The sequence below is a fragment of the Nematolebias whitei genome, chromosome 14, assembly GCF_014905685.2.
Source record: "Nematolebias whitei isolate Nwh7 chromosome 14, NemWhi1, whole genome shotgun sequence".
In the NCBI taxonomy this organism is placed as follows: Eukaryota; Metazoa; Chordata; class Actinopteri; order Cyprinodontiformes; family Rivulidae; genus Nematolebias; species Nematolebias whitei.
Genome location: NC_056511.1, coordinates 24,729,240 through 24,743,214, shown reverse-complemented (window position 1 = coordinate 24,743,214; position 13,975 = coordinate 24,729,240).

Sequence of the window (13,975 nt, the reverse complement as noted above, 5' to 3'; positions counted from 1 at the left end):
ATAAAGCTAGAACACATTTCTTTAAGTTAGACTTAATATAGTTTGACTAAGTAAAATCCCTCAGGTTCTCTCTTAATAATAACAATTAACATTTAATCGTTTAATCATTGTTTGATACAGGGTCGGTTTAGATGAGAGGACACAGGTTTAATCATCACAGTAAGCTACAAGAGAATGTTACTAGATGTGGGGGCAGGGTGACTTCAACTGAACTAAAACACAAATATAATAAGAGGAATCAATTAAGAACACATAAACATGAGTTAGATAATAATTAATAGTTATTAATTATTCCTAGAAAGAAACAACTTTAACTCAAATCATTTGGTATCAATAAGGTATAATCAAGCTAAACTGAAACTAGAGTGTGAACAGTCTGAACGCAGATGAAGAAACCAAGCTTCCATATCTTATCTCTGGAATGTAGTAAGAGGGGGCGGGCTAGACCAGTAACCATAGTAACTGGGTCTAAACCAATCAGAAAGCTAGCCTCCTCAAACTTTGATAAAAGTCGAAAATGACACACGCCCAGCGAGCATTTCCGGGGAAGCGCAGACCGAGACGGTTCGTTCTTTAATGCTCCAAATATATGCATATATTTTACAAATGTAATTGTTTGTCTCTGAATACCTGTAACTCCTGTTTGTCAAATAAATCTTTTGAACTAAGGTGACCGTCTCAGCTGTTTTGAACACGAATGTGGCAGAAAGCCACAACAATCCCCAAACAGCAGAGTTTTCACTGAAACTTTTGTTTATGTAGCCTAAGATTTTGACTGACATCTCCAGACCAGTCACCCCATCAGGCTAATCCATCCCTTTTGGGTCGGACCTTGGTCCGACTTTACAGGCTTCTTATGAGATTTTGCCAGTCACTCCTAATGCATATTAAAATCTGGGTGTATTTTGTTCAATAATGCTCAGTCATTCTGCGTTGTCCTATTCTGATTTGCTCAGAGCTGTGTTCTGGGGTTTTCCCATTGTGTAATACCTTCGCTTGTAATTTCTTTCTAGAACATTCACGAAGCTACAGGTTCTTCTCTTTCAGCAACCATCATGAACAAGCTTAAAAACAGATTACTTTCTAAAATCATAATGTTTACATTTTAAAATCACAAGGTTTATAATATCACTTGATTATTTAATTGTCTATTGATTTTTTATAAACACATATTTCTCATTCATCTGAAACTGGTAATTTTTATTAAAAAGAAAAACATTTTCTGCTTCTGCTGTTCTCTCCCTGTGTGTGTGTGTGCCTCTCAAGTGGGCCTGTGTGTGTGTGTGTGTGTGTGTGTGTGTGTGTGTGTGTGTGTGTGTGTGTGTGTGTGTGTATGTGTGTGTGTGTGTGTACGTCTTAGTGAGCCTGTGTGTGTGTGCGTCTTAGTGAGCCTGTGTAGTTGTGTGTCATATACAGTACATTCATGCTTCTGGGGTGTGTGAGTGTTCTTGTTGCTCTACACATGGTTTTGATTATTCAAGGCTTCGAGGCCTACAAGCAGAGCATGTAACAAACAGAATAACACAGGATGGATAACAGGATGGACATGTCTTGTCATGCCCGTTCTGTCGGGGCAGGCTGAACTCCGCAGATGGCTTCCTTGACACCCCCTCCACGGAGTCAGACTGTTCCCTTGACCCACACTTAAGCTCCAAGCTAGTCTCAATCTTCATCAGTTGTATCCACTTTTAAGACATCTTCCTCCTAATCCAAATCGACCAGATCCTCGTGATACGGTGCTAGATCTTCAGTATCGCTAGGCCCAAGGTTTTGGGCCTCCTCGTCAGCAGCATTCCAATAATCCACTATCGTCAGCTCGCCAGAGTCGACCTCTCGTGAGTTGCCCACTTGAGATGTCGGATCCCTGGGGTGAGGTGCATCCTCAGACGAAGGTGGGGCTGTGCTGGTGACAGGCTGAGAGGATGTTGCCTCCACACTCATGGGACACTCAACATGAGTGACGGGCTCATAGATGGGTCGTCCTTCGTCTGAATAGACCCATGCATACGCCTCCGGCACTCGCTGTTGTCGTTCTTGCATCGATTCTTGAAGGGCATTCACTGGCCCATCAGGATGAGTTGGGTCCAGAAATGTTCCATCCGGGTTGATCAGGCTGGGTGGGTTGGAATCTTCAGGGCTGGTAGGATCATACGGAGTAGTGCTCGTGGAGTTGGTCGGACTAGGTGGGCCAACTTCAGTGCTCACGATATGATCAAGATAGGTTTCCAATTGGTACAGTTCTGGGCACTCCAGGGAGAGAAGGGGTGGTTCAGGAGATGTTGCCCTTACTTCCATGGGCTCGGTCTCAGGCTGAGCCCCTGTAGGTGGCAGGTCAGGTGAAGTAACGGCTGGGGTCTGATGTCAAGTCGTCACCATCAGGGTTGGTGCCAGATGGATGTTAGGTGGATTTGTATTCCGTTCTTGAATTGCTGTCATTGCGGGAGTCTGAGCCAGTGGTGGAGTGGCTCCTAGGTTTGCCCCTAAAGAGGCCGGCACTTTCGGGGGCAGAGGTTCTGATGATCCTTGCGTAACCCCGAAGGATGGGCCATGGACGAAGGGCAGCCCAGTGTACAGATGGATTACCACAAACCTGGTGACGTTGTGGAGGTGTTCCCACAACTTGGCTACCACCGGATAGTATGAGGCTCGTGGTGGGATAGCTCCCCTTGGACGATAGGGCACCAAGTTCAAAGCCGAGGTCCAGATGACTTTGCAGGTGCGCTTTGTTTCCATGCACACTGCTGCGGATACTTGCGGCAGACTATGGGGCTCGTCTGAGACAAGAATTCCATTCACCGCAGTTCTGGCCACCAAGCCAGAGTGACAGCACTGGCACCAGCAGGACGAACCGACAGCCCAGAGATATTTGGTTTCTGTCAATCCTTTGTGACAGAAACAGCAGGTTACTTCATGCTCCTGTAACGACAAAAGGGGATAAAACAAGATCTAACACTACAACACAATTACTAATTTTTATATTTTATTTTATTTTATTTTTATTATTTTTATTATAATTATTTATTATTATTTATTTATTTATTTTTCCTTCCCCGGGTTCCATGGCTTTTCAAAGGCCCTCAACCGTTACTGGACCTATACAGGCCGTCAGCCGACATCAAGGACCTCATCGAGCAATGTGGCCCGGAGTTAAACAGACATTAGATCAATTATTAATAATAGCATGGGCGGGGGGGGGTGGGGGGGGGGGGGTAGTTAAGCATTGTTGGTTATAATGATTAAGGTTCTTTGTATTTTTGGTGAATTGTGGATTCAATCTATGGAGATTCCGTGGCCTCCACTTCCCTCCGGTGTAGTAGGAGCAGGTTCAGGTCTGGTTTTGAAGATTGCAGCATAAGTCATCATCCAAACTACGATGGGTACTGTGGTGCAGAGACCAGTACAATATAGCACAGAACAGATTCCCCAGGCCAGACCCCATCCGATTAGGATGACTAACTTCAGGGTCCATCGTTGTCTGTTATGGGGTTGCAAAGATAGGGTTTGGTATAGTAGGTGTGCCAACACGGTGATGGTTATAGCTCCTTCCATCGCCGCCATCACGATTCTCCCAGCTGTGTTCCCACAGTTTGTGATGGGTATAGACAGAGGGGTGAGTGTGGCCACACACTCGAGGGTCACTACGATGGAATCTACCAATAGCCAAGATGAAATCACTACTCTCTGCCGGAGTGAGGTCTGGACCCTTCCCAAGACATAGGTAACAAATAAATGTGGCATTATTTCAGCCCTCTTTAGGATAACATGGGTCACGATTATCTTGGCATAGGCCCGGAAGGCCACGGGGAATCGCATCAATCGTCCCTTACCCCACTTGCCCGTGTGGCAGTAGCACATCCATGCAATCATTATTAGAAAATATTCTGTCGTGCTCCCCTTAAAATGGGATGGGCATCTTGGCCAGGAGGTCTGCGTGGGGGCCGTAGTGCTATCTTAGTCTGCATAAAATGTACTCACATCAGTTGGAGCACTGGTTGTTGGGCAATCCATGATATTCTTGACTCCGAGGGTCTCTTGAGTTCTGCTCTCTGCTGCTCCGGGGCGGATGTGAGACTGTTTCCGTGTTCTCTCAGTTTTAAGCCGAGGTTCTGGAGGGAGTGGCTTGTAGTTCCTCCCACATGGGCGGCACATGGCCTTGATGCCTTCTTGTAGGACCACACATCCTAATAAGGCAACAGCTATCACTCCAACTAAGCTTGCCAAATAAGGCCAGATCTGAAGGAAAAGATCAACTATCCATCCTTCAATGGTTCTTCTGCCTTCTTTGATCACTTCTCCTACTTCATGCACTACTTCCGTGACTTTACAGCCTACTGTGTAACAAACAGTTTCATACCAGGCACAGTTATGTTCTTCCTCTCCCTTACCACATTTTTTCCAACTTTCTTCTGGATATTGACATGTGAGATTAGAGTAGATTTTGTTTGGGCCTACCCAATCGTAGCCATACAACTCATCGCCAAAACATAGGCATCGTCTCAGTGCATGTCCTTCGGCCAGAGCAATCATAGAATCGGAGACGAAGGGGACAATCACTCCCTGAATACTCTTTCTAGTTTTCAGCTTATGTCCTAATATGACGTTAGTGCAACTTGTACCATCAGGTACAGATCTTCTCCACTTTCCGTCACTATACTTTTTCCACACTACTTCAGCTGCATGAGTTGTGAATTCGTCTTTATAATGATTTCGGCAGTAGGTATCCCATCCGGGTAACTCGTAACAATGCCTGTGTGCCAAGCTAATTGTACACATATCCTTTTTCCCATTACAAAACATTTGCCATGGCCTGGGGCTGACATACCTGTCGGGACAATATAAAGCATTTGACCATATGTCCTGCTCTTTGGAGTAAACTGTAGCTAAGAATTGATACCTGATCCAATAATTAGCGGAGTGTTTTAAACAAGGGACCACCCATTCTCTTATTTCTTCTTCTTGAAATCCCCACCAAGTACGTGAGTCATCTCTATGGTGATACTCGTGCCAGGCTTGGAACAATATTTTGATCGTCTTTTCTTTCTTTAGTTCCGTACAGTCATAGCGCCAGGTGGACATGACTGCCACTTCTGTTTCCCACAGTCTGCATCTAGGTGACGCCCCACTACTCTCCCACACTGAGTTATCAAGGCTAAGGAAAATTTGTTCGGCTACACATTCAGCAATTTTGTTGAAATCACCTTTTGGTGCACTAAATAGCTCGTTTGGTTTGGGCAGCCTCTGCACATACATGTCTGAGTAATATGGCCCCATCAGGCCTGCGTAAGTCCTGGTATACCCCTCCACAAAGTCACCTTCGAAGTGGGGCAAACCAGGGACCACCCATACCCATGGTAATGTCATGTTCAACCAATCTTCGTGCCAGGCATTAACAGGATGAAATATAGCTGCCCAGCTCCAGTAATAATATCTTTGATTTGCTACTGGGGTCATTGGTAAATAATTTTGAGATTTACACTCACCATACAGGTTCCAATAGCAGATGGGAGCTTCTTTAATTTGTTTTCCTTACAATATTCTATTGCGGCCGTCTCTGCTCCATTATTATTGGACTCTATCTTTACCATGTATATTCTATTGCCCGGCGGGGGTGTTTCATCATCATAGGCCTCAGTTGGTCGTTGGTGAGGCTTTATGTCGGTTGCATTGGGTTTGAGTATCTTCTTGTGCCTTACAGTGTGAATGGTTTTAATTCCAGTATGGTTCTGATACGTTCCAGTGTGATTTCTTTGAATGAGTGGGGGTATTTTGTCACAGACTAAATGGATGTTGCCCCAGAACTCCCAACGTGGGAGGATCGCCTGACAGCTTTCGTCTTTTGGCGGCGTGGGATAGATCACTTCTTTATTCCAGTGGCCTTGGTGGGCCAACCCTGGCAATGGTCGGCAGGCCCGATCACATTGCCATTCAGGTGGCTCTTTGTCAGGGTGAATCCAATTACATCTTGTTGTTCTTTTAACTTGTTTTTTCAAAACTGCTATCCAAACTACAACTCCATCTTGCAGGACTAACAGGTCAGTGATGGTCCATGCTATTCCGGTCAGATTCACAGCGTCAATAGCTGCCATCCATTCAGGTGTGAGATTCAGCTTCTTCCTCCAGGCTCGGTAGCCCGCTCGTTTCACTCGATTCCAAGTCAAAGTTTGATTTTGAATGGTCTCATTTTGGTTCCATGGCATGAAGATGTTGCTTCGAGTGATATCCCAGCAGGTCATGTTTGCATATTTGGATCTCCCGTGGGAGACTGTTACATGTGTGAGGCTCCATGGTCTAATTCCAGCTTGATACAAAATAACCAACATTACAAAGCCTATTAACACTACGAGTCCCTGCATCAGGGTACGTAGACAAGCTGCTTTATCCTTAATCATAATCCTTGGACAGTCCTTAGGTCGGTTGGGGGTCGCTTCATCATCTGAATCTTCTTTGTTTGAATCATTGCTGTCCGGGTCTCTACTTTTCAGGGGGATCCTTTTGGAAAAGGGCCTGTTTTGCTCCTAGCTCTTGCCCTTCTCTCATAGTATCTGTTGACTGTGGTCACTCGTCCTTTAAGGAGTTCTAGATATAGCGGAGAGGGGTGTGGCAATCTGGGTTGCAAACCTTTCCACACCCCTCTCCACTGCATCACCAACCACTCCGTCGGTTCGGGTTGGGGTCCATATGCACCCCATACTGTATTAACATAAGCTTGCCAAATTGCTCTTTCTTGTCGCCTGATGTGATCGAGATGAGTACAGTGTTGTCTATTCGTTTGGCCCTCTTTGTCCAACGCCTCTACCTGAGTTATAAGTGGCTGGCCTTTGTACATTATTTGCACTCTATATCTTGCCCCTGGACTCACCCAGCGGTTGTAAGGGGTCATCACCCGATCCCTTATCACCCGCAGGGGTAGATACTGATTTTCTAACACATACCGCTCCGGTCTACATGCCGTTTTATAGAGTGCCCTCTTCATGGATGGACTCGTGGTCAAGATCACCATCTCTCCTACAGAAATTTTGAAGAATCTGCTTTGATATGGCTCTCGGAAGTTGGGTCCCCACCTTAGTTTAATTCTTAATCCGGACACATTCAAATAGACCACACTGAATATCCATGGGGACTCTGGTGGGCACATACAGACAGGGGTACTGTAGTAAGGGAGCCATGCTAGGCTCCGGTGGTATCCTTTGTGAGGTTCATCTAGACGAGGTTCTCTGATATACTGTGTGTTCTCATAAAAATAGTTTTTGGATGGGTTTCTCCCCAGGAAAAAGTCTTGCTGTGGCTCGTCAAGCCACGTTATATCGTTTCCTGTTATTATTGCTAGTATTTTTGGCCCTTTTCGATCATATTGAATTAACACGTTGGCTACAGCAACGTCAATTGGCTTAGAGTGTATAATATCTTCCTTCTTTACGGGCTTTCTGACGCGAGCAGGCATTGGATTACCTTCTGCCCGGTGGGTCATAAACCTGGGTGTTTCTCTCTTCACTTCCGCTGGAGCTCTGTCCTCTTCTCTTGTTACCCGTTCCTTATAGAGCTCTAGACAGAGGGGTGATGGGTGTGGCATGAGTGGTCGTAATCCTCTCCACACCCACTTCCATTGGTGGACACTCCACCCGGCTCCAGTTGGGGACCTTCTAGCCCGTTAAAGATGGTGTTGAGCGGGCTTTCTCCTCTGCAGAAACGATCCATTGTCTCTTGCTCCCGTTGTTCGGCATATTCACGTGTTTTTGCCTCATACTGTCTGTACGGCGCGCCCAACTCCATTTGTGAGGTTACTGTGCTGACCAAGGGGTGCCCCCTGTAGGACACCGTCGCCTTGTATGCCGATCTCATGGGGTATCCATTCCAATGGTTGACAGGCGTCAAAACTCGGTCGTACAGCATTCGCAGGGGTAGCCTAGTATTTTCGACTACTACCCGATACTTGTCGCATTCCCTTTGATGGATCTTCGTTCTCAGGGTTGGGCTTGTCGCCCACATTATTAGTTCTCCCACTGAGATTTCACAATATTCCGTTTGGTGAGGCTCTCCGTAGTTGGGGCCCCACTTGATCTTAACCTGCCATCCCAACACTTGCAGATAAACAACGTTAAAAATCCATGGCGTCCCCATTGGGCTAGGGTTGTATGATAATCTCCACTGGTCGCTTATTAACGTGAAGGCAACCATCTTTGGAGCCGCCCTGGTGAGGTCTGGTTTGCGGAAGGTTCTTATACTCGAGCTGTAATAATTCTTTGTTTTATTTGTAAAAATTGAATAATCTTTTCTGGGTCGGTCTAATTTTACCAGCTGTCTTCTGACTATCAGGGCTGGCTCGTATGGCCCAGTTCTGTATCTTTGAAATAACATATTCCATATGAACTCACGGGGCTGTTCCTTAGTTCTTGGGAGGAAGTCCAATTCGCAGGGCCAACAGTCCGGTGCAGTTCTTAATGTGGTTATATCCCATGACCAACATTTCTCGATGATTTCAGGGAATTTTATGTTATCTCTTCCTCCCCAAATGGGGCTTGGGCATCTTACAATACCCATTAGCAATTGTTTTTCTAACCTTCTTTTGCGATGAGATCCGTTGATGAGTCTAGCACCCCCTGGGTTGATTCTTACTCGTTCATTTTCTTGTCCATGAATTTCCATCTCCTCGGGAACGTCTTGCCGGCCCAGGCTTTCAGCACACTTCGTCTTTTGTCCGTTTTGCTTAGTTGAGGCTTTTCAGCGTCGTTCTTACTGTCTTCGATCGGCTGGATTGTGGCCCCAATGGAGTACACTCCCCTGTATGGTGCAATGATCATCTGCACGGAATCTCTAACCCTCTGGGTGGAGTCTGGCCTTATGGGAGTGTATTTCCGTTGTGCAGCCGTTCCAGGTATCTGTAGCACTCCTTTCCTCCCCCAGGCTTCCGGGGTCACTAGATACTCAGCTGTTTTTTGCTGTTTTTTGCTTGGGTCTAGCTCCGCATATAGCCCATGCATCCAGGCTGGTGGTGTGGTAGTATAGATTTGTGTGCCTGGTCCCTGCCTCTCGAGGAACCTCCGGCAGGAGATCTTGGTTTAGGATTACCTCTGCTACCAGTAGAGCCCACGTGGTTAGCTCCCAGGGGCCCTTCTAGCCGCCTTTTTGAGCTTCTTCGTTCACCTCATCAGGCAGCTGGTTTACATCACCACCATCTGTCCCTGACGGGCCCCTGAACACCCTGAAGACCAGTGGAAACTGATTAGTGCTGAGAGGTACGTTTCTTGCTTTTCCCATTGCGGGATTATAAGGCCAGGCTTGCTGCACTGATTGTTCGAGCAAATCCTGAGGGTTCCAACATTCCCCTTTCTTTTTAGCTTTTTCCCCCTCATTGGGTTTAACTATCCCCGGATATAATGGTGGGGCCGAGGGTGTAGCATTCGGCCCATGGTCATAATGCTGCATCCTTGTGGTTTCTTTTGGGGCCTCGGATTTTCTTTCATCTAACTGGTTTTTAAAGGACTTGAGGGGGTCATAGTATCTTCTTACTTGCCAACCCACTGCCATTTCTGAGTGCAACAGCTGACCATTTTGCATTTCTTCTTGGCAGCTCCCGCAGTATTTCACGACGGTTCCATTCCACTCACAAGTACAGTCTCTTGGGCCTTTGCCATTCAGATCCCATTGTGTTATTATAATCATCCGAGGCAGGACAGAAACTCTGCACTTCCCACAAATAAATGTATCCATTACTTTTACAGGTTTCACTTGGAAATCTCGGACATGTTGCTTACTTGCTTTAGGTTTGAGGGGTTTCTTTTTCCCCGGTCCTTCCCAGAGAAGGGGTAGACCGCTTGGGTCCAGGAAGATTATGCAGTTGTTTTCCAGCTTGTTCCATTTGAGGGCTTCATCTTCTGTCGACAGGTATCCTTTTTTAGCATATTCCAATGTTTTCAGAGCCCTACCTGCCCAAAGCTCTGAAGCTGTTCTTCGTAGGATGACTCCCCCGCATATAGTGGCCATTCTAATAAAGGGGAGCGTGGTACTTGTTTTTTTGGCCATACTCCAGTTTCTAGTTTTAACCTAGCTAGGAATTGGCTTCAGTTGCTCTATTCCTTGGATCCCTTTCTTTTCTAATTCAACTGTGTTTTTGTCTAACAGTCTCTTTACTCTGTCTGTGGTGTTGTATTTGGGCCTTACTGCTACTGCTGACGTGTGATCCTGTGCTCTGACCCACACATTCTGCCCCACCTTGAATGAGGTTTCAGGGTCTGGCTGTTCCTCCTTATCCTCGGGGCCCCGCCCAGTTTCCTGCGTGGTGAACTGTCGTTGGTTAAGCTCCTCTGAGGGGGAGGGTCTACCATCTCGACGCCTGTCATTCAAGGCCTGTCCTATTTCCACAGTTTTAGTATTCCATTCTTTGGTATTAGCATTTTTAGCTATCCAATTTTTGACTAAACCTATGGCTCTTTCGGCCACTCCGTTGGCTTGAGGTGTGTAGGGATGTGAATACACACGCATTACCCCAAAAGTCTGGCACCAGTGATCCACTTGTACATCGCAAAAATACGTTCCATTATTAGTTCTCAATTCCTTTGAAATGCCTAACGACCCACAGACTTGTTCTAACATGCTAACAACACTTTTGCCATTAGCTTTTCTTGCTGGCTTCACTACCACATACCCTGACATTGAGTCTGCTAGCACTAGAAGGTATTTCTCCCCCTTCTTGCCCGTGACTCCCATAGGCCCAGCTACATCCATGCACACTGAGCCCCAGGGTATGGTGCTTTTGATAGTTTACCCATCCACTCAGTGCCCTCACCGTCCTGCATTGTATTGACCACATACTTCGCAGTCCTACAGCACCTTGCGGACTTGTTTTAAAGGGACCCGGAGTTCCTGACTCTCCAACTCCTTATGTGTAGGTTGTACGCCCACATGACCTAGGCCTTCATGCACGCCCCGTACAACCTCTACCACGTATTCTTCTGGGACCCTCCGACTTTCAGAGGTTCTGTCCCACTTCTCGATCCCGACAAAAACTATTTTTCTCTGGTGGACATAACGATCGACTTCTTCGTTACCCTGCCAGTATTTTCCTTCTCTAGTGTGGGACTTCTGGTGCTCTACCTCTAACTGCAGATTTAGCCTGAGTTCAGCTATTTTCTTCCACAAGTCTTGGTGAGCCACCACTTTTCCCTTGGCACTTTCAAATCCATTTTCTTCCCATATGGATAAGTCCTCATTTAAAGCTTGTGCACAGTAATGACTGTCAGTCACTACCTTTGCTCTTTTCACTTTTTTGTTTGTCAGTTCTAGCAGTCCTTCGAGTACTGCCATAACTTCTCCTGTTTGCGCACTTCCTGGCACTCTCCCCCTCCTATGGCAGCATTCATTCCCCTGATATTTGAGGATAAATCCCCAATGTACCACCTGATCAGATCCCTTCTTGGATCCGTCCGTGTAGAGAGTCCAGTCATGCATTTTTTGTTTTTCAGGTGTTTCTTTCGTCATTTTTCTGCTTGCCGGCTGTGCCAGTCCAATCTCTAGATCTCTAGATAGGACTGGCACAGCCTAACAAAATGTCTTCCCATCTACCCCATCTTGTGTTGGTAGCTTTGGTACTTTCAATTGTTCCCTTTCTGAGATATTTGTGCACTTGGCTCTGTGTTATAACTTTAACAGGCTGTCCTTGAGCCAGATCTTTCAGCGTTCCCCAGTATCTAGCAAGTACTGCTAATTCTTTTTCTTCCTGAGGAAATTTTTTCTCAACTGAGGTTAATGTATAACTCCAAAGAGTAACTAAACCTCCATTTTCATTTTTAACTGTTATCATGGCATCATCTCCCTCACAGCTAACTTCAGCTACGAGTTTTGTCATAAGGCTTCTTGGTTCTAAGCGTACCGCTTCCTGTATTTTTGTTCTCAGTTCTTCCAAGTCATTTTGGTTTTCAGCGGTCCAAATCCAAGCTTTTTTACTTTTCTGTTCGTTTTCTCCTTCTCTTTTCTTCAGGCAAGCATACAAGGGTTTGGCATATTTCTGATAGTTGGGGACATGATCTCTCACATAGTTGCATAAGCCTAAGATTTTTTGCAGTTCGTTTTCGGACTCGGGGGGGGGGGGGGGGGGGGGGGGGGTGAATCTTTTCGTGTTTCTCTCTGTAGTCTTCTGAGAGTCCCAGATCGGCTGTTACTTGAAACCCTAGATAGTTTACTCGAAACTGTCCAAACTGACATTTCTTCAGATTCAATTTCAGCCCTGCTTCTGTGACTCGCTCCACCACCTTTGCTAATCTTTCTAGATGTTCTTCTTCTGTGTCATTTGCGATAAACACATCATCGATGTAAATTTTGGCACCTAAGTCTTTAAGCACATCCATTACGGCTGATTGAAACACATTTGGAGAGTTTTTGTATACCTGTGGTAATCGCTGCCAAACGTAGCTTCTTCCTTGATGGGTAAAAGCTGTTTGCCCTTGTGATTGTTTGGCTAGTCTGAGTGAGAAGAATCCGTTTGCTAAGTCGATGCAGGATTTGCACTTTTTCACTTGCAGGGTTTTCAAAGTACCTTGTGGTTTGATTAGGCTAGCTCGGTTGTCCACTGTTCGTCTGTTAAGTGCTTTAAAATTGTTTACCGGTTGCCATCCTCCTCCAGCAGACTCAGGTTTCTTTACTGACTGGATGGGGCTGTTAGTAATAGGATTTGCTTCTTCTCTAATGATCCCTAAAGCACTTAATTCTCTTACAATTTTGTTCATTTCTTCAACTGCCCCTGGATTGAGGGGATACTGTCGCACAGGTGGATGTACTCCTCCCTCGATTATGTGCACAAATCTTGGAACCAAATCCCTGCAGCCATTTTTAAACTTGGCCGCTGAAGCTGACTCGATGATTTGTTTTAACTTCTCTTTCCCTGCTGGGGAGAAGTCGCTCTCATTTAATTTTTGCTCTGTTACTTCGGGGATATTTATAGGTTTATACCACTCTCCGATTTCCTTTTTTCCATGTGTTGGCCCTATTTTTACTAATCTGGATTTGAGTGTATCCAGCAGTCTATTCAGGGCCCTTCGGTTTCTTTTTGGCTTTCCTAGTTCTTTCAAATCTGTTACTGTCATGAGGTTATAAGGTCCCTTTACCCATACAATTCCTTTCCATAAGCCAAAAGGCATTTTTTCTACGGTACCATTAGCCAATTGGACCGTGAGGTGTCCTATTGTTTCTAGGTTTCTGCGGGTCATTGACACCTCTGCCCCCGAGTCTATCAGGTAAGGTTCTCCACCTAGTTTAGTGTAGATTTTATCCCCATCCCAATAGTCATTCTCTAGGGTGACCCGCGACCTTTTGGCCATCATTTAACTGGCCCTCCATTCCCTTTCGTGTGGGACTCTTGGAGGGCCTTCTTTTCTTCTGGGGTGAGTTTTGCATATTCCTCTGGCGGTATATATTTGCCCCACTTCTGGGGTGTTTGGTTTGCAGCTGGAGCTTGAAATTTTCTTGGTTGCTGGTTTCTGTACAGTGACTCTTGCGGCCTCGGGGGCCGCTCCCTGTATTGTGGTTGCTGGGAGGCCCTTTCAGCCGCCTTCGGTTGTTTTGGGCTCTGTTTTGCCTCGCTTTTCTTTCGCTCATCCCAGAACTGCTGTTCTAGGTCGTATGACTTCACTGCCTGATCTATTTGGGCGACAGTGGTCTCATGTTGGGGCATTTTAGCAAATGTGATTTCCCCCCTTCTCCTGTTTTGTTACGCTTCTCAGGGCTTTACCATATCGGTTAGGGGGAATTACTTGTTTAAGTTGATACCAGACTGGTGTGAGGCGTTGCCCTTGATCCATGCGTACTCTTGCCCGTTGAATCTGAGCGTCCTCGTCGTCCATATCCTCCAGGACTAACTTCTCATATTGGCTTTGAGCCGACTCCCCTTTACTCACTGGGTTTGTGGTGACATTACCCAGCCACAGCTTTTTTGCTGCTTCACACTCAGTGGAGCTAACGACCATGGGCCACACATCTTTGATGT